This window comes from Ammospiza caudacuta, chromosome 18 (genome assembly GCF_027887145.1).
Source record: "Ammospiza caudacuta isolate bAmmCau1 chromosome 18, bAmmCau1.pri, whole genome shotgun sequence".
NCBI lineage: Eukaryota > Metazoa > Chordata > Aves > Passeriformes > Passerellidae > Ammospiza > Ammospiza caudacuta.
The window spans coordinates 15894368-15919740 of record NC_080610.1 but is presented as its reverse complement, the minus strand read 5'-3'; the positions used below and the strand labels follow the sequence as shown (position 1 = coordinate 15919740).

At 48.4% G+C, this 25373-nt stretch overlaps 1 long non-coding RNA gene across 1 annotated transcript; it reads right to left on the bottom strand.

The window, feature by feature from the left end:
- Positions 1-16842: 16842 nt before the first annotated feature.
- LOC131565801 (uncharacterized) lies at positions 16843-20262 on the bottom strand. The gene is made up of 4 exons (XR_009275477.1): positions 20021-20262; positions 19333-19396; positions 18560-18635; positions 16843-18442 (listed from the first exon to the last, which is right to left on the bottom strand). It is a non-coding gene; the product is annotated as an uncharacterized LOC131565801 (long non-coding RNA).
- Between the last annotated feature and the right edge of the window lie 5111 nt (positions 20263-25373).

Genomic DNA, 25373 nt, shown 5'->3' with positions numbered 1-25373 from the left:
CAATACAACCCGGCTGGGGATTTTTTATTCTAAATTTAACAAGGAGTCGCAAAACCTGGAAAGCAAAAGTCACACACACAAGGTTAAATCCAGTCAGCATGCACTCACACACGCAGAAACGAGCAGACACAGACAGACACAGCCACGTGCTCTCACACACGCTCACACAATCTTTCCACTTAAATGCTCACTGCGGCCCTTACTCGAGATGCTGAAGAACGTGCTGTGACACATCTTCTGGCTGCCGCTCCTTGAGGTAAAATGGCAGATCCTGGGGAAATCAGCAGCCTCGGGGACCTGTGAGACGACAGGAAGGGTCAACGAGTGGCTATCTGACAGCTAGGACTTGTCTCCTCTCTGGACTGATAAATTTTCTACCCAAAATCCAATAGAAGACAGATGTATAGGTACATAGAACATAAGCCACCATAGGCAGATACAATACAAGCCAGGACTTGCAAAAATTCTCTGGAAGATGAATTCTTGCGCCCTATTCCCTTTCAGAAGAAGGAACCTACACAACTACTGCAGTCATCTGAGGAGGTGCATCTGAAAAAAAAGTTAGGACAACAGTCAGACGGTTCAATGATAACTGAAGAGCTCCAGATATCCTGTGTCCATCTACAAATCCCATCTAGAGTCCAACTACACCCCACACTGCACATTACAAATCCCCGGGCCCTCTCCTATTGCACCAGGCTATGCGGCAGGGCAGAGCAGCTCGGGCACAAATGTGTGCTGACAGCCGTGACACAGGATGGACAGGACAGGACAGACAACGGGGACACAACACAGACAGAAAATTCTAGGCAAGGAAAATGGCTGCAAGGACTGAGAGAATGCAAAAGGAGATGACCGAGTTCAAACTGATGGTGAGCTGATGAGGCTCAGAGAACCCCGAAGGAAGAAGATGATAACTGAATGATTTCTTCTAAGAACTGCAAAGATGGATGCCTAGGAATCCTACGGTCAGAATCCTCTACCTAACCTCATATTACGCCAAGTCCTAATCCACCAAAATGGATCCAGGTGGGGGCATAGCTGTCCATACAGCCCAGACCAAGACCTGACAAGACATCAGATGCGATGCTTCCAAAGAGAGAAGAGAGTCTGACGCCTGTCTGAGCTCCCCAGTCAAAAGTTCTGTGGCCTGGGTGCCAGGACAGGGAATGCAGAGATCACAGATGCTAACAAGGATGCCAAGATTAATGACAGGCACCCCTAAGGTAAAAGACATGGGATACACAAACAACACACAATTCACAACAGACAAGTGACACGAGACACACCGGGACTGCTCTGCCCTGCTGCACACCTCAGCACTGTGATCAAAAGTGAGACTTGGCTTCTATGGGGCCTAAGGGGCCACTTCATTAACACCCCCCCACCTCCAAACTGGACTCAAAACCCCCTCCCTGTAATCCCCAAACCAGCACCGTGCTTTCAGCCCCTCTGTGGGTCACGGCCCTCTACTTATCTCTCATACAGCTGGGGATGCTGGTCCCTGTCAGGTGCAAAGAAAGGCCACCTCATCAGATGGGAAGGTCCTGCTGGCACCGGGCTGGTGTCTCTCAGACAGCTAGATTAAAGAGAACCAAACATCAGTGCCTGATCTTGGCACCGCATCGGCCAAAACCCCACCACTCTGCTACTCACCGCGCTCCTAAGAAGGCCCGGCACCTCCTAACCCTGACCCTCTGCCACACGTGGAATGCATCTGCACCTGAAAGAAAGTTAGAACACATGTCAAACATCACCAGGATAACTCACAAGCTGCAAACACCATATGTCAATCTAGGAACAACATCTAGAGCCCAAGTACAGCCCACATTACAAATTTCAACTCCCCAAGGCTTGTCCTATTGCAGCAGGCCATGTGGCAGGGCAGAACAGCTCCGGCAAAAAATGTGTGCACACACCCGTGACACAGAAAGTGACAAACAGGGGGGACATGAAACACGACACATCATGCTTGTGGTGAGGGCCTCGAGGGGAAAAGGCAAAAGGGACCCCAAAGACACACCAGGGAGCACGGCACACCGGACAACATGACACAGACCGGAGCTGTTCTGCATTGCCCGCCTGAAAGCTGCCATCAAAAGTAGAGCCTCTCCCTTTAGCTGTCCTAAGAGGCCTTTGGAGAAGATTGCTTTCCCCTCTGCTCATTTTTGAATCTGTCCCAAGAACTCCCAATCTGCTACTCCACCATCTCCAGACCGTGGCCCCCGACTTATCTTTTGGATGATCGGTGAGGGGAATCCACGCTGCACCTGAAATGAGTCTGCCTTGGAGGGCTCTGTGATGGCCTGTGAGCCTCTCGGTCAGCTGCAATAAAGAAAACCAAAACCAAAGTATGAGTCCAGAGTTATGTGGGCCAAATCCCTGCAAGTCAGCTACTTGCCCTCTCCTGAGTGTGCCTGGCTCCTTCAGGCTCCAGCTTCATCCTGATTCCAAGGCTGTGGCCTTCATTAGCAGTGGCACCTGGGTTACAGAAAGACAAAGTTAAATGGCATTCCTCTGAGTGCAGTGGATCACCTTGTATGCTGTAAGCCATGGGAATGCCTCTGCTAGGCTTCTGAACAGCTTTGTGTGGGGGGGCCCTCAAATAAACACCCTTTCTCACCCTGCTGCTTGCAAACCCGCCACCCAAGAAATCCTAAACTGGATACCTGATCACCCTCCCTCGCCCAGGCACCATCCTCAACTCACCTGAAGCCTCAATCTCAAACATCATCCTTGACACTGGGCAAATCCCTCTTGTGACACGATGAATCTGCTGAAAAATTGTTGTGCTTGAGAGCTGAGCAATAACAGCCAATTCTCTCGACTGCTCACCTTGACTGCTGGCATCCAGATTGACTTCCTGAAAAGAAAGACAAAGAACAGAGCTGTAACACACTCACCATACACACTTCTGCTGCAGAGACAAATGGGGCCTCACCTGCTCGGGGCAATCCCCTCGCCCGGGATGGGGCCCTCTGGCACACATTTAATCCATCTGAATCTGAAAAAAAAAGTTAGGACAAGAGTCACACTCTTGTAGGATAACTGATGAGCTCCAGATGCCCTGTGCCCATCCACAGATCCCATCTAGTGTCCAACTACACCCCACATTACACATTCCAAGTCTCCAAGACTTCTCCTATCGCACCAGGCTGTGCAGCACGGCAGAGCAGCCCCATCCCCAAATGTGTGCTGACACCCGTGACACAGGACAGACAGGACAGACAACAACAGGGGACACAACAGGAAAAGAAATCTCTTGGCAAGGAAAATGGCTGCAAGGACTGAGAGAATGCAAAAGGAGATGAGTGAGCTGAGACCGATGGTGAGCTGATGAGGCTCAGAAAACCCTGGGGGACGAAGATGATAACTGAATGATTAATTCCAAGAACAGCAAAGATGGATGCCTAGGAATCCTACGGTCAGAATGCTGTACCTAACCTCATATTATTACAAGTCCTAATCCACCACAATGGATCCAGGTGGGGCATAGCTGTCCATACAGCTCAGAACTAGACCTGACAAGAAATCTGACTGGATGCTTCCAAAGAGGTAACTTTTGACTGGGGAGCTCAGACAGGTATCAGAAACTCATATATGGCCTGGGTGCCAGGCCAGGGAATGCAGAGATCAGAGATGCTAACAATGATGCCAGGGGTACTGACAGGGCCCTCCAAAGGTAAAAGACATGGGATACACAAACAACACATAATGCACAACAGACAAGTGACACGAGACACACCGGGACTGCTCTGCCCTGCACACCTCAACACTGTGATCAAAAGTGAGACTTTGCTTTTATGAGGCCTAAGGGGCCACCTCATGAACATCCCCCACCTCCAAAGCTGAATCAAAAACTCCACCCAGTATTTCCCGAAACAGCACCATGACTTCATCCCCACTGTGGGTCGCAGCCCTCTACTTATCTCTCATACAGCTGGGGATGCGGGTCTCGGGTGCAAAGAAAGCTCACCTTGTCAAACGGGAAGGTCCTGCTGGCACCGGGCTGGTGTCTCTCAGACAGCTAGAGTAAAGAGAACCAAACATCAGGGCCTGATCTTGGCACCGCATTGGCCAAAACCCCACCGCTCTGCTACTCACCGCGCTCCTAAGAAGGCCCGGCACCTCCTAACCCTGACCCTCTGCCACACGTGGAATGCATCTGCACCTGAAAGAAAGTTAGAACATATGTCAAACACCACCAGGGTTACTCACAAGCTGCAAACACCTTATGTCAATCTAGGAATAGCATCTAGAGCCCAAGTACAGCCAACATTACAAATTCCCCCTCCCTATGGTTCGTCTTATTGCAGCAGGCCATGCGGCAGGGAAGAACAGCTCTGGCACAAATCTGTGCACACACCCGTGACACAGAATGTGACAAACAGGGGGACATGAAACACGACACATCATGCTTGTGGTGAGGGGATTGAGGGGAGAAGGCAAAAGGGACCCCAAAGACACACTAGGGAACACAGCACACCGGACAACAGGATACAGACTGGAGCTGTTCTGCACTGCCCGCCTGAAAGCTGCCATCAAAAGTAGAGCCTCTCCCTTTAGCTGTCCTAAGAGGCCTTTGGAGAAGATTGCTTTCCCCACTGCCAATTTTTAAATCTGGCCAAAGAACTGCCAACCTGATACTCTCCCATCGTCTCATCTCCAGACCGCGGCCCCCGACTTATCTTTTAGATGATCGGTGAGGGGAATCCACGCTGCACCTGAAATGAGTCTGCCTTGGAGGGCTCTGTGATGGCCTGTGAGCCTCTCGGTCAGCTGCAATCAAGAAAACCAAAACCAAAGTATGAGTCCAGAGTTATGTGGGCCAAATCCCACCAAGGCAGCTACTTGCTCTCTCCTGAGTGTGCCTGGCTCCTTCAGGCTCCAGCTTCATCCTGATTCCAAGGCTGTGGCCTTCATTAGGAGTGGCACCTGGGTTACAGAAAGACAAAGTTAAATGGCATTCCTCTGAGTGCAGTGGATCACCTTGTATGCTCTAAGACATGGCAATGCCTTTGCTAGGCTTCTCACCCTTGTGTGGGGTGCCCTCAAATAAACACCCTTTCTCACCCTGCTGCTTGCAAACCCCCTCCTAAGAACTCCTAAACTGGATACCTGATCACCCTCCCTCTCCCAGTCACCATCCTCAACTCACCTGAAGCCTCAATCTCAAACATCATCCTTGACACTGGGCAGATCCCTCTTGTGACACGATGAATCTGCTGAAAAATTGTTGTGCTTGAGAGCTGAGCAATAACAGCCAGTTCTGTCCACTGCTCACCTTGACTGCTGGCATCCAGATTGACATCCTGAAAAGAAAGACAAAGAACAGAGCTGTAACACACTCACCATACACACTTCTGCTGCAGAGACAAATGGGGCCTCACCGGCTCGGGGCAATCCCCTCACCCGGGATGGGGCCCTCTGGCACACATTTAATCCATCTGAATCTGAAAAAAAAGTTAGGACAAGAGTCACACTGTGGCAGGATAACTGATGAGCTCCAGATGTCCTGTGTCCATCTACAAATCCCATCTAGAGTCCAACTACACCCCACATTACAAACTCCAAGTCTCCAAGACTTCTCCTATCGCACCAGGCTGTGCAGCACGGCAGAGCAGCCCCATCCCAAAAGTGTGCAGACACCCGTGACACAGGACAGGACGTGACAAACAATAGGCACAAGACACAGACAGAAATTTCTTGGCAAGGAAAATGGCTGCAAGGACTGAGAGAATGCAAAAGGAGATGAGTGAGCTGAGACCGATGGTGAGCTGATGAGGCTCAGAGAACTCTGAAGGAAGAAGATGATTACTGAATGATTAATTCCAAGAACAGCAAAGACGGATGCCTAGGAATCCTACAGTCAAAATCCTCTACCTAACCTCGTAATATTACAAGTCCTAATCCACCATAATGGATCCAGGTGGGGCACAGCTGTCCATACAGCTCAGAACAAGACCTGAAAAGACATCTGACTGGATGCTTCCAAAGAGAGAAGAGAGTCTGATGCCTGTCTGAGCTCGCGAGTCAAAAGCTCTGTGGCCCGGGTGCCAGACCAGGGAATGCAGAGATTACAGACGCTAACAATGATGCCAGGGGTACTGACAGGGCCCTCAAAGGCCTAAGGTAGAAGACAGGAGATACACAAACAACACACAATGCACAACAGACAAGTGACACGATGCACACGGGGACTGCTCTGCCCTGCACACCTCAGCACTGTGATCAAAAGTGAGACTTGGCTTTCATGGGGCCTAACGAGCCGTTTAATGAACACCCCCCGCTCCAAACTGGACTCAAAAACCCCTCCCAGGAATTCCCAAACAAGCACCATGCCTTCATCCCCACTGTGGGTCGCAGCCCTCTACTTATCTCTCAGACATCTGGGGATGCCAGTCTGTGTCAGGTGCAAAGAAAGGCCACCTCGTCAGCTGGGAAGGTCCTGCTGGCACCGGGCTGGTGTCTCTCAGACAGCTAGATTAAAGAGAACCAAACATCAGGGCCTGATCTTGGCACCGCATTGGCCAAAACCCCACCACTCTGCTACTCACCGCGCTCCTAAGAAGGCCCGGCACCTCCTAACCCTGACCCTCTGCCACACGTGGAATGCATCTGCACCTGAAAGAAAGTTAGAACATATGTCAAACACCACCAGGGTTACTCACAAGCTGCAAACACCTTATGTCAATCTAGGAACAACATCTAGAGCCCAAGTACAGCCCACATTACAAATTCCCCCTCCCTATGTTTCGTCTTATTGCAGCAGGAGGCCATGCGGCAGGGCAGAACAGCTCTGGCACAAATCTGTGCACACACCCGTGACACAGAAAGTGACAAACAGGGGGACATGAAACACGACACATCATGCTTGTGGTGAGGGTCTCGAGGGGAGAAGGCAAAAGGGACCCCAAAGACACACTAGGGAACACAGCACACCGGACAACAGGATACAGACTGGAGCTGTTCTGCACTGCCCGCCTGAAAGCTGCCATCAAAAGTAGAGCCTCTCCCTTTAGCTGTCCTAAAAGGCCTTTGGAGAAGATTGCTTTCCTCTCTGCTCATTTTTGAATCTGTCCCAAAAACTCCCAACCTGCTACTCCACCATCTCCAGGCTGTGGCCCCCGACTTATCTTTTGGATGATCGGTGAGGGGAATCCACGCTGCACCTGAAATGAGTCTGCCTTGGAGGGCTCTGTGATGGCCTGTGAGCCTCTCGGTCAGCTGCAATCAAGAAAACCAAAATCAAAGAGTGAGTCCAGAGTTATGTGGGCCAAATCCCTGCAAGTCAGCTACTTGCCCTCTCCTGAGTGTGCCTGGCTCCTTCAGGCTCCAGCTTCATCCTGATTCCAAGGCTGTGGCCTTCATTAGCAGTGGCACCTGGGTTACAGAAAGACAAAGTTAAATGGCATTCCTCTGAGTGCAGTGGATCACCTTGTATGCTGTAAGCCATGGGAATGCCTCTGCTAGGCTTCTGAGACACCTTGGGAGGGGCTCTCAAATAAACAAATAAAGACCCTTTCTCACCCTGCTGCCTGCAAACCCCCTCTCAAGAACTCCTAACTGGATGCCTGCTCACCCTCCCTCTCCCAGTAACCATCCTCAACCCACCTGAAGCCTCAATCTCAAACATCATCCTTGACACTGGGCAGATCCCTCTTGTGACACGATGAATCTGCTGCGAAATTGTTGTGCTTGAGAGCTGAGCAATAACAACCAATTCTCTCCACTGCTCACGTTGACTGCTGGCATCCAGATTTACTTCCTAAAAGAAAGACAAAGAACAGCAGTGTAACAGAGTCAGTTGAGAGGTGTAACAGAGTCTGCTGCAGAGGCAAATGGGGCCTCACCTACTCAGGAGAATCCCCACACCTGGCATGGGGCCCTCTGGCACACATTTAATCCATCTGAACCTGAAAAAAAAGTTAGGACAAGAGTCACACTGTGGCAGGATAACTGATGAGCTCCAGATATGATGTGCCCATCTACAAATCCCATCTAGAGTCCAACTACACCCCACATTACAAACTCCAAGTCCCTGGGACTTCTCCTATCGCACCAGGCTGTGCAGCACGGCAGAGCAGCTCGGGCACAAATGTGTGCTGAGAGCCATGACACAGGATAGGACAGACAACGGGGACACAACAGGAACAGAAATCTCTTGGCAAGGAAAACGGCTGCAAGGACTGAGAGAATGCAAAAGGAGATGAGTGAGCTGAGACCGATGGTGAGCTGATGAGGCTCAGAGAACCCTGGAGGAAGAAGATGATTACTGAATGATTTATTCCAAGAACAGCAAAGACTGATGCCTAGGAATCCTACAGTCAAAATCCTCTACCTAACCTCGTAATATTACAAGTCCTAATCCACCATAATGGATCCAGGTGGGGCACAGCTGTCCATACAGCTCAGAACAAGACCTGAAAAGACGTCTGACTGGATGCTTCCAAAGAGAGAAGAGAGTCTGATGCTTGTCTGAGCTCCCTAGTCAAAAGTTCTGTGGCCTGGGCGCCAGGCCAAGGAGTGCAGAGATCACAGAGGCTAACAATGATGCCAGGGTTTCTCACAGGCCCCCCTAAGTGAAAGATATGGCATACGCAAACAACACATAATGCACAATAGACAAGTGACACGATGCACACCGGGACTGCTCTGCCCTGCTGCACACCTCAGCACTGCAATCAAAAGTGAGACTTGGCTTTTATGGGGCCTAAGGGGCCACTTCATGAACACACCACACCCCCCCCCCCCCAAAACTGGACTCAAAACCCCCTCCCAGGAATTCCCAAACCAGCACCCTGCTTTCATCCCCTCTGTGGGTCACAGCCCTCTACTTATCTCTCAGACATCTGGGGATGCTGGTCCCTGTCCGGTGCAGAGAAAGGCCACCTCGTCAGCTGGGAAGGTCCTGCTGGCACTGGGCTGGTGTCTCTGAGACAGCTAGAGTAAAGAGAACCAAACATCAGTCCCTGATCTTGGCACCGCATCGGCCAAAACCCCACCACTCAGCTACTCACCGCACTCCTAAGAAGGCCCGACACCTCCTAACTCTGACCCCCTGCCACACATGGAATGCGTCTGCACCTGAAAGAAAGTTACAACATATGCCAAACACCACCAGGATAACTCAAAAGGTGCAAACACCTTATGTCAATCTAGGAATAGCATCTAGAGCCCAAGTACAGCCAGCATTACAAATTCCAACGCCCCACGGTTTCTCCTACTGCAGCAGGCCATGCGGCAGGGCAGAACAGCTCCGGCAAAAAATGCGTGCACACACCCGTGACACAGAACGTGGCAAACAGGGGGGACATGAAACACGACACATCATGCTTGTGGTGAGGGTCTCGAGGGGAGAAGGCAAAAGGGACCCCAAAGACACACTAGGGAACACAGAACACTGGACAACACAACACAGACCGGAGCTGTTCTGCACTGCCCGCCTGAAAGCTGCCATCAAAAGGAGAGCCTCTCCCTTTAGCTGTCCTAAGAGGCCTTTGGAGAAGATTGCTTTCCCCACTGCCAATTTTTAAATCTGGCCAAAGAACTGCCAACCTGATACTCTCCCATCGTCTCATCTCCAGACCGCGGCCCCCGACTTATCTTTTAGATGATCGGTGAGGGGAATCCACGCTGCACCTGAAATGAGTCTGCCTTGGAGGGCTCTGTGATGGCCTGTGAGCCTCTCGGTCAGCTGCAATCAAGAAAACCAAAACCAAAGTATGAGTCCAGAGTTATGTGGGCCAAATCCCACCAAGGCAGCTACTTGCTCTCTCCTGAGTGTGCCTGGCTCCTTCAGGCTCCAGCTTCATCCTGATTCCAAGGCTGTGGCCTTCATTAGGAGTGGCACCTGGGTTACAGAAAGACAAAGTTAAATGGCATTCCTCTGAGTGCAGTGGATCACCTTGTATGCTGTAAGCCATGGGAATGCCTCTGCTAGGCTTCTGAGACACCTTGGGAGGGGCTCTCAAATAAACAAATAAAGACCCTTTCTCACCCTGCTGCCTGCAAACCCCCTCTCAAGAACTCCTAACTGGATGCCTGCTCACCCTCCCTCTCCCAGTAACCATCCTCAACCCACCTGAAGCCTCAATCTCAAACATCATCCTTGACACTGGGCAGATCCCTCTTGTGACACGATGAATCTGCTGCGAAATTGTTGTGCTTGAGAGCTGAGCAATAACAACCAATTCTCTCCACTGCTCACGTTGACTGCTGGCATCCAGATTTACTTCCTAAAAGAAAGACAAAGAACAGCAGTGTAACAGAGTCAGTTGAGAGGTGTAACAGAGTCTGCTGCAGAGGCAAATGGGGCCTCACCTACTCAGGAGAATCCCCACACCTGGCATGGGGCCCTCTGGCACACATTTAATCCATCTGAACCTGAAAAAAAAGTTAGGACAAGAGTCACACTGTGGCAGGATAACTGATGAGCTCCAGATATGATGTGCCCATCTACAAATCCCATCTAGAGTCCAACTACACCCCACATTACAAACTCCAAGTCCCTGGGACTTCTCCTATCGCACCAGGCTGTGCAGCACGGCAGAGCAGCTCGGGCACAAATGTGTGCTGAGAGCCATGACACAGGATAGGACAGACAACGGGGACACAACAGGAACAGAAATCTCTTGGCAAGGAAAACGGCTGCAAGGACTGAGAGAATGCAAAAGGAGATGAGTGAGCTGAGACCGATGGTGAGCTGATGAGGCTCAGAGAACCCTGGAGGAAGAAGATGATTACTGAATGATTTATTCCAAGAACAGCAAAGACTGATGCCTAGGAATCCTACAGTCAAAATCCTCTACCTAACCTCGTAATATTACAAGTCCTAATCCACCATAATGGATCCAGGTGGGGCACAGCTGTCCATACAGCTCAGAACAAGACCTGAAAAGACGTCTGACTGGATGCTTCCAAAGAGAGAAGAGAGTCTGATGCTTGTCTGAGCTCCCTAGTCAAAAGTTCTGTGGCCTGGGCGCCAGGCCAAGGAGTGCAGAGATCACAGAGGCTAACAATGATGCCAGGGTTTCTCACAGGCCCCCCTAAGTGAAAGATATGGCATACGCAAACAACACATAATGCACAATAGACAAGTGACACGATGCACACCGGGACTGCTCTGCCCTGCTGCACACCTCAGCACTGCAATCAAAAGTGAGACTTGGCTTTTATGGGGCCTAAGGGGCCACTTCATGAACACACCACACCCCCCCCCCCCAAAACTGGACTCAAAACCCCCTCCCAGGAATTCCCAAACCAGCACCCTGCTTTCATCCCCTCTGTGGGTCACAGCCCTCTACTTATCTCTCAGACATCTGGGGATGCTGGTCCCTGTCCGGTGCAGAGAAAGGCCACCTCGTCAGCTGGGAAGGTCCTGCTGGCACTGGGCTGGTGTCTCTGAGACAGCTAGAGTAAAGAGAACCAAACATCAGTCCCTGATCTTGGCACCGCATCGGCCAAAACCCCACCACTCAGCTACTCACCGCGCTCCTAAGAAGGCCCGGCACCTCCTAACTCTGACCCCCTGCCACACATGGAATGCGTCTGCACCTGAAAGAAAGTTACAACATATGCCAAACACCACCAGGATAACTCAAAAGGTGCAAACACCTTATGTCAATCTAGGAATAGCATCTAGAGCCCAAGTACAGCCAGCATTACAAATTCCAACGCCCCACGGTTTCTCCTACTGCAGCAGGCCATGCGGCAGGGCAGAACAGCTCCGGCAAAAAATGCGTGCACACACCCGTGACACAGAACGTGGCAAACAGGGGGGACATGAAACACGACACATCATGCTTGTGGTGAGGGTCTCGAGGGGAGAAGGCAAAAGGGACCCCAAAGACACACTAGGGAACACAGAACACTGGACAACACAACACAGACCGGAGCTGTTCTGCACTGCCCGCCTGAAAGCTGCCATCAAAAGGAGAGCCTCTCCCTTTAGCTGTCCTAAGAGGCCCTTGGAGAAGATTGCTTTTCCGGCTGCCAATTTTCAAATCTGCCCCAAGAACTCCCAACCCACTATTCTCTCATCTCCAGGCCAAGGCCCTCGACTTATCTTTTGGATGATCGGTGATGGGAATCCACGCTGCACCTGAAATGAGTCTGCCTCGGAGGGCCTCGTGATGGCCTGTGAGCCCTCGGTGAGCTACAATAAAGAAAACCAAAACCAAAGTATGAGTCCAGAGTTATGTGGGCCAAATCCCACCAAGGCAGCTACTTGCCCTCTCCTGAGTGTGCCTGGCTCCTTCAGGCTCCAGCTTCATCATGATTCCAAGGCCTTCATTAGGAGTGGCACCTGGGTTAGAGAAAGGCAAAGTTAAATGGCATTCCCCTGAGTGCAGTGGATGACCTTGTGTGCTGTAAGACATGGGAATGCCTCTGCTAGGCTTCTGAGAAGCCTTGTGTGGGGGAGGCCTCAAATAAACAAATAAAGACCCTTTCTCACCCTGCTGCCTGCAAACTCCCTCCCAAGAACTCCTAACTGCTCACCCTCCCTCTCCCAATCACAATCCTCAACTCACCTGAAGCCTCAATCTCAAACATCATCTTGGACCTTGGGCGGATCCCTCTTGTGACATGATCAATCTGCTGAATAAAATGTTGTGCTTGACACAGCTTGGAATTTCAGGGAGTTGCACTCCTCAATTAAAAAAAAACAAAACAAAACAAAAAAAAACCCAACAAAACCAATCCCAAAAACAAACAAAGAAAAAAACCAAACAAACAAAACCCACACAAACAATAAATCCCAAAACACCTAACTCCCCACAGAAACAAAAAAACCACAGAAAACATCAAAAAATCCAAAACCCCCACAAAAACCAACTAAAAACCCCAAAATGAAAACCAAAAAAAACCAAAAATTCCACCAAAAGAAATCCAACCAAAAAAACAACCAGAGCAAAACTACAAATTACAAAAGCACCTTACCACTCCTAAACACAAAACCCAAAATCACAAACCTAAATACTCCCTGTATTCCATGCTGTTTTCTTCACAGAATCTTCCAAGCCTCTGTGCTTTAGATGCCCAGAAACACCTGCTGAAAAGATGCTGAGACGGGCTGAAAAAGCCTCTTCACTGAAATGAGGAGAGCTCTTACCCCAGCACATCCCAGAGAGGGAATGAAGCCCCTCAGCCACGGCTGGGGTTAATATACCCCTGATTGTGCCCGCCTCTCGTTCCCATGCCACCCGGGAAAAGGGAGGGGGCGAATCCCACCAAGCCCTCAGAGCAGCTACAGCTGTTTGGCTCCTCTGACTCACGTTCAAGGGCAGTAAAGGGCTTGTTATAGAAGAAAACTTTTCAGAAAAGGAACAGTGCTTTCTTTTTTTGCAACAACTACTTGGAGCAGAAGAACAGAAAACTGGCAAGATATAAAACTTTGTGGTAAGGTTACATAGCTAGATCAATTGGGTAATTGGGTAATTTGCTGTTACCTTACATAATTATTCTGTGTTTACCAAAAGCCATCTAATAAATTCACACCCAAAACTCCAGCAGCCCAGCTGGCCCTACCAAATCTCTATGTTTATGCATACAGTAAACAAAACCAAAATCCCAGTAATACCTATCAGAAGTCTGTGAAAGAAACCTCTTGAAATTGATCCTACCTCAAATACAAAACAACCCATGCAAAGTTAGCTTGACTCAATAAACAATTTACACAGAGCTAATAACACCAAGAAATAAAACAGCACACCATATACCACCAAAGAATATAATAGTGAAGAAAAAAGAAACCACTTTTTTTTTTTTTTTTTAAGCTTTTGCCAGGACTCCAACAACAACTTCTTCTCCTTCTGAAATGTCCCTTCTCCTTCCCAAATTCCTTACAACTTCTGAGTTTACATCCAAGCAAAAAGCAAAATTCGTGCACTTGTGCGTTCGATGCTCCTGCCAGATTCTCTGTTTCCCTCCACATCTTCTTACACTTTCAGTCTTCACTCTGTCCTGCCGTGATGAGTTTGACGGACGAATTGGTAAACGTTAAGAGAGGATTTCCCTGCCTCCCTCCCCAGAGCTGGTTTCCTTAGTGCATTTCACTCAATCCCAGGCCGGCAACGATGCACGCTCACCTCAAGCGTGCAAGGCTCACAGCTGCTCGGCTAAATGCGGCTGTAATCGGCTAAACTCGGCCATTGTCATCTGCATTCGGCTGGACTCGACCCTTCGGCACGGATCGCCTCGCTTCGGCCGAACTCGGAGCCGCTCTCTGCGCTCGGCGCGCCTCGGCTCGCTTCGGCCGAACTCGGAGCCGCTCTCTGCGCCCGGCGCGGCTCGGCTCGCTTCGGCCGAACTCGGAGCCGATCAGTGCGCCCGGCGCGGCTCGGCTCGCTTCGGTCGAACTCGGAGCCGCTCTCTGCGCTCGGCGCGCCTCGGCGCTCTTCGGCCGAACTCGGAGCCTCTCTGTGCGCCCGGCGCGGCTCGGCTCGCTTCGGCCGAACTCGGAGCCGCTCTCTGCGCTCGGCGCGGCTCGGCTCTCTTTGGCCGAACTCGGAGCCGCTCTCTGCGCCCGGCGCGGCTCGGCTCGCTTCGGCCGAACTCGGAGCCGCTCTCTGCGCTCGGCGCGCCTCGGCTCGCTTCGGCCGAACTCGGAGCCGCTCTCTGCGCTCGGCGCGGCTCGGCTCGCTTCGGCCGAACTCGGAGCCGCTCTCTGTGCGCCCGGCGCGGCTCGGCTCGCTTCGGCCGAACTCGGAGCCGCTCTCTGCGCCCGGCGCGGCTCGGCTCGCTTCGGCCGAACTCGGAGCCGATCAGTGCGCCCGGCGCGGCTCGGCTCGCTTCGGCCGAACTCGGAGCCGATCAGTGCGCCCGGCGCGGCTCGGCTCGCTTCGGCCGAACTCGGAGCCGCTCTGTGCGCCCGGCGCGGCTCGGCTCGCTTCGGCCGAACTCGGAGCCGCTCTCTGCGCTCGGCGCGGCTCGGCTCGCTTCGGTCGAACTCGGAGCCACTCTCTGCGCGGCCCGGCTCGCCTCGGCCGAACTCGGAGCCGATCAGTGCGCTCGGCGCGCCTCGGCTCTCTTCGGCCGAACTCGGAGCCGCTCTCTGCCCTCGGCGCGGCTCGGCTCGCTTCGGCCCAACTCGGAGCCGCTCTCTCCGCGTTCGGCTGAGCTCGCCTCGGCTCGGCTCCCTGACGGCGGGCAAGCGGCGCCGCCTCACGTTAAACTCGCCCGGCTCGGGGCTCTCCTGCTGCCGCGTCCCGCGGGCGGCCCGGCCATCGCACGGACACGATCGGGAGCGCGGCGTGGCACAGGAGCTCATTGGGCAGTGACCGCACTCGCGCTAATTAGCGCGCACGAGAGCAGCGGGCTCGGTTCGGCTGAGCTCGGCTCGGTTCAGGCAGCCTCGCAAGCCTGGCCTCGGTTCGCTCGAGGCCGTCAGGTTCCGCCGGTCTCGCCTTGGTTCGGCCGAAGGAGGCGTCGTTCGCTCGTGTTTTTACAAATATCTTTCTATATTGACTGTATATTTCTATATTTAATTTTATACTTCTATAATACTTCCATTATTCCAAATAAAAACCCCGTCTCTAACCAAATAAATAAAAAAACCCTTCTTTTAAAGGATACTGAAATATTTTTTATTTATACTTTGTATAATTATACATTCATATTTTAATTTATCGTTTCTTTGGATGTATTACATTAATAATGATATATTATATATATAAAATTTTAAAATAGATTTAAATCATTATTTAAATTATGTATAATATCTACTGCTACAACTAATTTTTTCTGATATTTTAAATTTTTATATTTATCTGTATGTATTTATTATATATTTCTAAACTTAGATTTCTACCTTTATATTATTTGCATTTATAATTTTTACAATCAAAACACTGCCTATTGACCAATAAAGAAAACCCGCTTTATTTAAGTATTTTAAAAATATTTTCATGTTTATAATTTTCATATTTATATTTATAATTTGTTCAATATTACATGAGAACACACCTGCTCCTGCACCGCAGTGGGGCCCCCTCTCCTGGGGACCTTGGGGTGCCCCAACGGCATCAGAGCCCCGAGTCTTCACCCCCTTCTCCTCTATTTAGAAACTACACTGGAACTTTTTTCTGGAAATAAAGACATTACCTAAATCCTCTCCCCGTGTCCTAGACAGATGGATATTCAGTTATTAGTTGGCTGGGCAGCAGTTTCTTAAATAGAATGATAAACAAGATGTGAACATTTCAGCTACAAGCAAATAGGCAAATCTGAACAAGGTACTGGTGGGCGACCACTGAAGTTATTTTGAAGGAATTTTTTAAACAATAAAATATTGATACCACAAAAATAAAGCAAAAAGCTAACTACTGGCTAAGAAAAAATTAACTTTTGACAGCAACAACATTCCAACCACACAGGCTTTTTCCCGATGTCATACCTTATAACTACCTCTCTTGGGAATTCTCATCATGTATCCCAAAAGGAATAAATACCTCAGAGCGTCCTAAAGCAAAAAGTAGCACACATGAGCTCCTCACACTCCCGGGAGGCCTGCACAGCGTGCACTGAGTCTGCAACAAATTCTGCTCAGTGAGAGTCTGCAAACAAAGGTTCAATTGATGAATTGAACTGATTGTAAAGGGAGGTTTTCTAAGCACAGAAGCACAACAAAGAACAAGCAAAAACAATTCTTAAAAAAAACCTGCAAGTTTTATTTAGCATATATGCGACTGATTTCCACCCTGTGGCTTCTCACTTTGATTCGCGTCTGTAGGTTCAGGAAGATGACAATGCACACTCTGCCCTCCCTGAGCCCCCCACAGCAGCTGAGCGCTGCTCCGTGCGCTCAGATCGTCAGGAACTGGATTGCCCGCATGGACTGGAACTGCTCTGCTGCAGATTCAGGAGAGAGAGGCTGGCTGAGGCGTCGTCCCAATTCCATTTCTGTGTGACGAGAAGCGGTTTGTTCCCAACGGGTGCAACAATCCCCAGCTCGCTTCCATGGTGAGTACCGATGGCACACAAATGGCAGCCTGAGGAAATCGTGTTCTGGGCTCTAAGTGGTCGGGACAGGGTCTGATTTTTTGTTTTGCATCTGTATGATGATTAGTACGACAGGGCCCTGATCGATGACATGGCAGCACAGAATTAAAAACTCCTCAATAGGATTACATCGACTTCTAGGAAAAGACAAAAGCCTAGGACCCTTCTGAAATCTATTTTTAATGCGAAGCACACGGATTGTCACTATGCTGTGCCTTCCAGCTTTTCAAAGCAGCTTACCTCTGAAGACCAGAAAACATTTATTTCTACAGAAACAATGGGCAACCCCCAGGCTAATCTCAGCGCTACTGTTTAATAGGGGATCTGCCAGCGTGCCAGTCCAGCTTCAAGTGTGCTTTATTTCAGTCTAACATCCCCTCAAAATTCTTCTCACATCTCCCAACCCTGACATCTTATTTTTCCCTAAAGCTTCTCATCATTAGCAATTTCCAAGTAACATGGTATTTTTACAACATTCAAAAATGTCATGCTGGACTGTGCTAGAGAGTAATTTGCAAATATAAGCTTAGCAAAGTTTGAATTGACTTGTCCAGAGAAAAAACCTACAAGTGAACACCTACACCTGCCTACAAAGAGCTAACAAGCCCCTGGCAGCTGCCAGCATCAAAGCACAGCGGATGTTTCTAATACAGGGTAAGGATAACAATATCACCTTTTGTTCTCTCCAGCTTGTTTTCCCTGCAGTCATATTTTGCTTCTTATGATTTTTTTAGTCTCTGCATCTTCTTGGACAGCACCGAGCCCGACGACAAGGATACGAGAGTCTTTCCCTGCCGTAGGGAGAGAACCAGGAAAACAGTTAAAATAAGAACAGGGTAGTTTGAAATTCATACTTCCAATGAGAAGCAGCGCCTAACAAACAGAACAAAAGTAAACAAAGCATGGTACCTCCCTGGGGACAGAAGACTTACAAACTCTCCAGGATTTACAATTCTAGCGACCAACCCCTTCAGGACGGCAGCCAAGTGTCCCATGAGGTGGTGCTGCACCAAAGAACCATCTGAGAGGTTCCAAAGAGTGAAACGCACAATATTTTGCAAAGCCGTAAAATCTTGCAAAATAACAAAAATACAATAGATGTAAACTACAGGGTAAGAGTACAAGTGTTCACTTTAAGAGCTGGAACCATCCAGGTGAGCACCTGATAACTGGATCCTCACCAGAGTTTGAACCCTTCAGGACACAGAAGGGTTTTCCCCAGAAATTTCACAGACTGAGTTTTGATACAAGTATACTTGCCAGACCCTCAGAAACATCACCCATTCTCCAGGTGTCTGGAGAGAACTGCAAATGGCTCTCACGTAGTTTGAGCTAGCTCTGTAAGGTCTCAGGGTGAATTTCACCAGATGCAACCAAACTGGGCAACTCCCAGTGGGACAGAAGGAACCCAAAGCTTGGGCTCGCAGAGCTGCAGCAAATACTGAGGAAACAAACATAACAGCGTAAAAAATAATAAACCATCCTTTTTTTTTCTCTTGCTTTTGTTTTTTTCTTATTCAGATCAGCATAGCAATTAAAGAGAAGGTGAAAAACTCACCATTACTGAACATTTCATCATCTGTAGGCTGAGCATCCTTAGCACAGAGGACTCCAAAGTTAAAATTCACCGATCCCTGGGAAATAAAACCAAATATTGTATGATAAACAATCAAACAGCAGACGTAAAAATTTGTTTCCTCTAAGGACTTTCGGGTACGTATGTACCTTTGCATACATCCAACACATTGGAACATACACTTTATACCATCTCCTAATAAGTAAAAATTTACCTTTAAACTTTGATAGTACAGCATAAAATTATGAACTTAAATTGGTGATCTGTTATTATTAAGTTGGTGCCTAAAGTTATTTCTGCTGTCAGGTTCAAAAAAACATTAATTTTTTTTACTGGAATGAGCAATTGATTTCAAAGTCATCACAAGCCCACCAAAACACAAAGCAGTATTCACTGGATGGGTCTGTGAGCTAGAAGTAGTTAGGCTTGTACTTCCCTCTTGCTATTCCAGAACCAATAAATCCTGTCAACAAAACCAGGATCTATAGCCCACTGCTGTGAAAGATTCTACGAGGATGATGGTTTGATTTGTGTTTAGAAGTTTTGATTTGAAATGGCCAGTTCAATGGATAAAGACAGTTTAAGTAGTATTACATTGCTATTATTATTATTTCTATTATTATTTTTACTATTACTACTGCTATTGTTATCATCTGCTACTGGAAGAAACAAACCAGTAGTACCTATACTTAATTACTTTTATTTCCAGGAAATAATAAAGAAAAAGAACCAAACCAAAAAAAGTCACTTCCTACCTTTTATATCAAGGGATGAAAAATTTCTCTTGGGCTCTTCTCCAATTTATCAAGACTCATAGCACTGAAAGGCAAACAAAACAGTGCTTTATAGAAGGGCAAGTGCACATTTCAAGGCTGAACCACCAACTGATTGCAGTGACAGCAGTTACAACATGAATCGTTCCCAGAGCCTCTGTTAAATGGAATGTTCTGTGGAACTGCCGTTTCTTTCCCAAAACACTAACTTCCAACACTTCCTAATAATATTTTGTATTTTAAAACAAAAGAAGTTAGTGAGACTCTGTGCGGAGGTCAGGTTTAAATTTATTTCCTTCTAAAGCACAGAGCTCTGTTCCATCACCCTTCACTTCGGCTCTACACTGAATCGTGGTGAGCATTTGAGGAGTGCTCCATAATCAATTCTATTTCTCTCTTTTTCTAGCTCTCTCTATTCCTAAATCATTCCAGACAAGTCAAATGAAAAATGAAAAAAACAAGTTCAGCATCAAAGTCACACTTTTTCCCGTTGTCTGGTCAAGAACAGGCTCTAAATCCACTTACTGCTGCCTTCAACGATTCAGACTTGCAAAAGCATTCTTACATATTTTACAGGTTTATCATAAAACCCACAGAACGCAAGCTCTGAATTACAGGAAAAGGTACACAGGCAAATATCTAAAGGGATCACTTATTAGTAAATACATACCTTGGTAGAGATCGCACTGAGAACCTTTCTGAGGGACTCTAAGGGACGCATGTTTTCTGAGCACCCTATAAACAAGAAAAGCTAGGATATAGTACAGGACATCCCCACTTTTTCTACATATTCAAATAGTATTTTTAATAAAAACAATTCAGTTAAAAAAGAAGGAAGAAAACCAAGCTAATTTTACTCAGCTGTATTTACTGCCGATTTAGAGAACAATGCCGGGCAGCGTCGGCCGTTGCGGCACACGTCGCGCCGGCAGCAGGGCCTGCCGGGAGTTGGAGTCTCGGGCTGGTAGCCACTCATGTGCCGCGATAGCCGTTGCGTCACACGCCGCGCCGGCAGCAGGGCCTGCCGGGAGTTGGAGTCTCGGGCTGACAGCCACGGCTCCGTCCCCCGCCACCGGGAGCTGCAGTCCCTCCCGGGCATCAAACGGGTCCTTCGCCCCAGGGCGGGGAAGGACCTGAGGCAGGACCGCTCCTCCCGAATGCCCTCTCTTTTCCCCTCCAACTCTTTTTCTTTTTTTAACGCTGTTTTTCACCCCTTTCCCTTCCCTTCCCTTCTGCTCTCCTGCTTTCTTTCCTTTCCTTTTTTTCCCCTTCCCTTTCCCTTTCTTTTTCTTGTATTTGTAATCTTGGTTTTCCTTCCTAGCTTTAGAATCAAAAAGCAGCAGTAGTAACTTTCAGGCTACCTGGGAGTAAAAAAAACCCCAAAACTATAATGATTGAAAGAAAACTATTTATTCCCTGGGAGCCTGAAATTTTCTACTGCTGCACATGACACAGAGCTTTTTATTCCTTCTTATATACAGTTGATATTTTATACTCGCTTTATACACCGCCCCCTGCCGTCTGCACCGGCGCTCTGCAGGCAGAGTGCTGCGGCGTCGTTCGGTTCTGTTTAAATAAACTCGGCTAAATTAGGCTTGGTTCGGCTTAGGTCTAAAATCGTTTCGGTTCGGCTTTTCGTCTAAATTCGGCTTTTCCGGCTCTTCGGCTGAACTCGGCCCGGTTGGGCTAAAGTCGGTCATATTCGGCTCTTTGTCTAAATGCGGCCAATGTCGGCTACAGTCGGCTATCGGTTACACTCGGCTATCATCGGCTCTTCGTCTCAAGTCGGCTGTGTTCGGCTACACTCGGCTCTTCGTCTCAAGTCGGCTGTGTTCGGCCACACTCGGCTCTTCGTCTCAAGTCGGCTGTGTTCGGCCACACTCGGCTCTTCGTCTCAAGTCGGCTGTGTTCGGCCACACTCGGCTCTTCGGGGAAACTCGGCTGTTTTCGGCTACACTCGGCTCTTCGGGGAAACTCGGCTGTTTTCGCCCACACTCGGCTCTTCGGCTCTTCGGAACAATTCGGCCCGGCTCGGCTCCCTCAGGGCGGGAAAGCGGCTGTCAGAGGACCCCGGCACAGCGAGGCGTTTCCCCACATGCCTGTCACAAACCCGCCGAAATACGCCCGCCCGCGGCGCCGCTGAGACCACAGCATGTGTCGGGTACACTTGAAACGTCACAGAAAATACCACCGGGGCCGCGCCGGGGTCGGTATTCCATGCAGGCAGTCCACTGACACCCACCCCGGTCCTCCACTTCCCCGCCCTTTTCGCCGCCCTGTTGAGAAGGTCAACCAAAAGTCCGCGACATCCGCGACGCGCCACTCCCAAGGTGGCGGCCTCTCGGCGCAGGGCTGCAGTACCGCGCTCTGTCCACAAGGCGGCAGCACTGCCGCCCGCCCCAGCCGGGGGCGCAGCGCGCCTCGGGGCTGCGGGCAGGCAAGGTGGCAAAAAAGAACAGGGGCGACCCCCGCCGAAAACTGCTCTGAAATAAATGCCAAAAACCTGCCTCTTACCCCACCAGAATCAAACAAGGCCCCTTGCTTTAAAGCCATGTTTAAATAAATTTTTTATTTCCATTTTTCGTATTTATATTCACATGCATAGCTATAGTGGACATTGATGTAGCATGTAATTTATATAACATTATTCTATTTCTATTATTTATATTTACTTATATTTTGTGCTTTTATAAATATCTTTCCACATTGATTGCATATTTCTATGTCTAAAATTACATTTCTATCATGCTTTCACTATTTAAAATACAAATCCCATCCTAACTAAATAAATACAAAAAAGCTCTATTCTTTTAAACTACATTGAAATATTTTTATATTTATAGCGCTCATGACTATATTCACATTTATATTTGCAGTTTATACTTAAGTATTATATTAATCATTATGTATAACATGTATCCTATTCAAATAAGAGATAAATTATTTTCCTAATTATGTACCATATCTACTGCTACAACTTATTTTTTCTTACATTTTTAATTTTTATATTAACCTTCAGCTATTTATGATCTATTTCTATTCTTAGATTTCTACCTTTATATTATTTGTATTTATAATGTTTATACTAAAACACCTGCTTTTGCCAAATAAAAAAAAAAATCCCCTTTATTTTAAACTACTTAAAAAAACCTAGAGTATATCAATCTGGTATAACATATAACAAATGATAGATATGATAGATGTAAAATTGATATAAATATTGTAGTGTATTATAGGAAATAAATAAAAATCAATATGATCCATAACACAAGTAATACTGTATAAATGTTATATTTATGTTATTTTATATTTCAAATAATTTAACATTTCTTTATATATTTGCATATACTTGACAAACATTTCTATATTTATACTTGGGTTGCGATTTTTTTCTGGGTGTTTTCTGGGTCTTTTCTTGCCCTTCTTCGAATTTTTTTCTGGGTTATTTCTTGTCCATCTTGGGGGTTTTTTCTGGGTTTTTTCTTGCCCATCTTCAGACTTTTTTCTGGTTTTCTTCTTGCCCATCTCAGAGGTTTTTTTTTGGGTTTTTTTCTGGGTTTTTTTCTTGCCCATCTTGGGTGATTTTCTGGGGTTTTTCTACGTTTTTTTCTTGCCCATCTGGGATTATTTTCTGGGGTTTTTTTCTCGTTGCTTTCTTGCCCATCCTGGGCTTTTTCTGGGTTTTTTTCTTGTCCATCATGTGGTTTTTTTCTGGTTTTTTTCCTGCTCATCTTCGTCTGGTTTTCTGGGTTTTAAGCCAAAATCGGTACATATCATGTCAGTTCATGCAATACAACCCGGCTGGGGATTTTTTATTCTAAATTTAACAAGGAGTCGCAAAACCTGGAAAGCAAAAGTCACACACACAAGGTTAAATCCAGTCAGCATGCACTCACACACGCAGAAACGAGCAGACACAGACAGACACAGCCACGTGCTCTCACACACGCTCACACAATCTTTCCACTTAAATGCTCACTGCGGCCCTTACTCGAGATGCTGAAGAACGTGCTGTGACACATCTTCTGGCTGCCGCTCCTTGAGGTAAAATGGCAGATCCTGGGGAAATCAGCAGCCTCGGGGACCTGTGAGACGACAGGAAGGGTCAACGAGTGGCTATCTGACAGCTAGGACTTGTCTCCTCTCTGGACTGATAAATTTTCTACCCAAAATCCAATAGAAGACAGATGTATAGGTACATAGAACATAAGCCACCATAGGCAGATACAATACAAGCCAGGACTTGCAAAAATTCTCTGGAAGATGAATTCTTGCGCCCTATTCCCTTTCAGAAGAAGGAACCTACACAACTACTGCAGTCATCTGAGGAGGTGCATCTGAAAAAAAAGTTAGGACAACAGTCAGACGGTTCAATGATAACTGAAGAGCTCCAGATATCCTGTGTCCATCTACAAATCCCATCTAGAGTCCAACTACACCCCACACTGCACATTACAAATCCCCGGGCCCTCTCCTATTGCACCAGGCTATGCGGCAGGGCAGAGCAGCTCGGGCACAAATGTGTGCTGACAGCCGTGACACAGGATGGACAGGACAGGACAGACAACGGGGACACAACACAGACAGAAAATTCTAGGCAAGGAAAATGGCTGCAAGGACTGAGAGAATGCAAAAGGAGATGACCGAGTTCAAACTGATGGTGAGCTGATGAGGCTCAGAGAACCCCGAAGGAAGAAGATGATAACTGAATGATTTCTTCTAAGAACTGCAAAGATGGATGCCTAGGAATCCTACGGTCAGAATCCTCTACCTAACCTCATATTACGCCAAGTCCTAATCCACCAAAATGGATCCAGGTGGGGGCATAGCTGTCCATACAGCCCAGACCAAGACCTGACAAGACATCAGATGCGATGCTTCCAAAGAGAGAAGAGAGTCTGACGCCTGTCTGAGCTCCCCAGTCAAAAGTTCTGTGGCCTGGGTGCCAGGACAGGGAATGCAGAGATCACAGATGCTAACAAGGATGCCAAGATTAATGACAGGCACCCCTAAGGTAAAAGACATGGGATACACAAACAACACACAATTCACAACAGACAAGTGACACGAGACACACCGGGACTGCTCTGCCCTGCTGCACACCTCAGCACTGTGATCAAAAGTGAGACTTGGCTTCTATGGGGCCTAAGGGGCCACTTCATTAACACCCCCCCACCTCCAAACTGGACTCAAAACCCCCTCCCTGTAATCCCCAAACCAGCACCGTGCTTTCAGCCCCTCTGTGGGTCACGGCCCTCTACTTATCTCTCATACAGCTGGGGATGCTGGTCCCTGTCAGGTGCAAAGAAAGGCCACCTCATCAGATGGGAAGGTCCTGCTGGCACCGGGCTGGTGTCTCTCAGACAGCTAGATTAAAGAGAACCAAACATCAGTGCCTGATCTTGGCACCGCATCGGCCAAAACCCCACCACTCTGCTACTCACCGCGCTCCTAAGAAGGCCCGGCACCTCCTAACCCTGACCCTCTGCCACACGTGGAATGCATCTGCACCTGAAAGAAAGTTAGAACATATGTCAAACATCACCAGGATAACTCACAAGCTGCAAACACCATATGTCAATCTAGGAACAACATCTAGAGCCCAAGTACAGCCCACATTACAAATTTCAACTCCCCAAGGCTTGTCCTATTGCAGCAGGCCATGTGGCAGGGCAGAACAGCTCCGGCAAAAAATGTGTGCACACACCCGTGACACAGAAAGTGACAAACAGGGGGGACATGAAACACGACACATCATGCTTGTGGTGAGGGCCTCGAGGGGAAAAGGCAAAAGGGACCCCAAAGACACACCAGGGAGCACGGCACACCGGACAACATGACACAGACCGGAGCTGTTCTGCATTGCCCGCCTGAAAGCTGCCATCAAAAGTAGAGCCTCTCCCTTTAGCTGTCCTAAGAGGCCTTTGGAGAAGATTGCTTTCCCCTCTGCTCATTTTTGAATCTGTCCCAAGAACTCCCAATCTGCTACTCCACCATCTCCAGACCGTGGCCCCCGACTTATC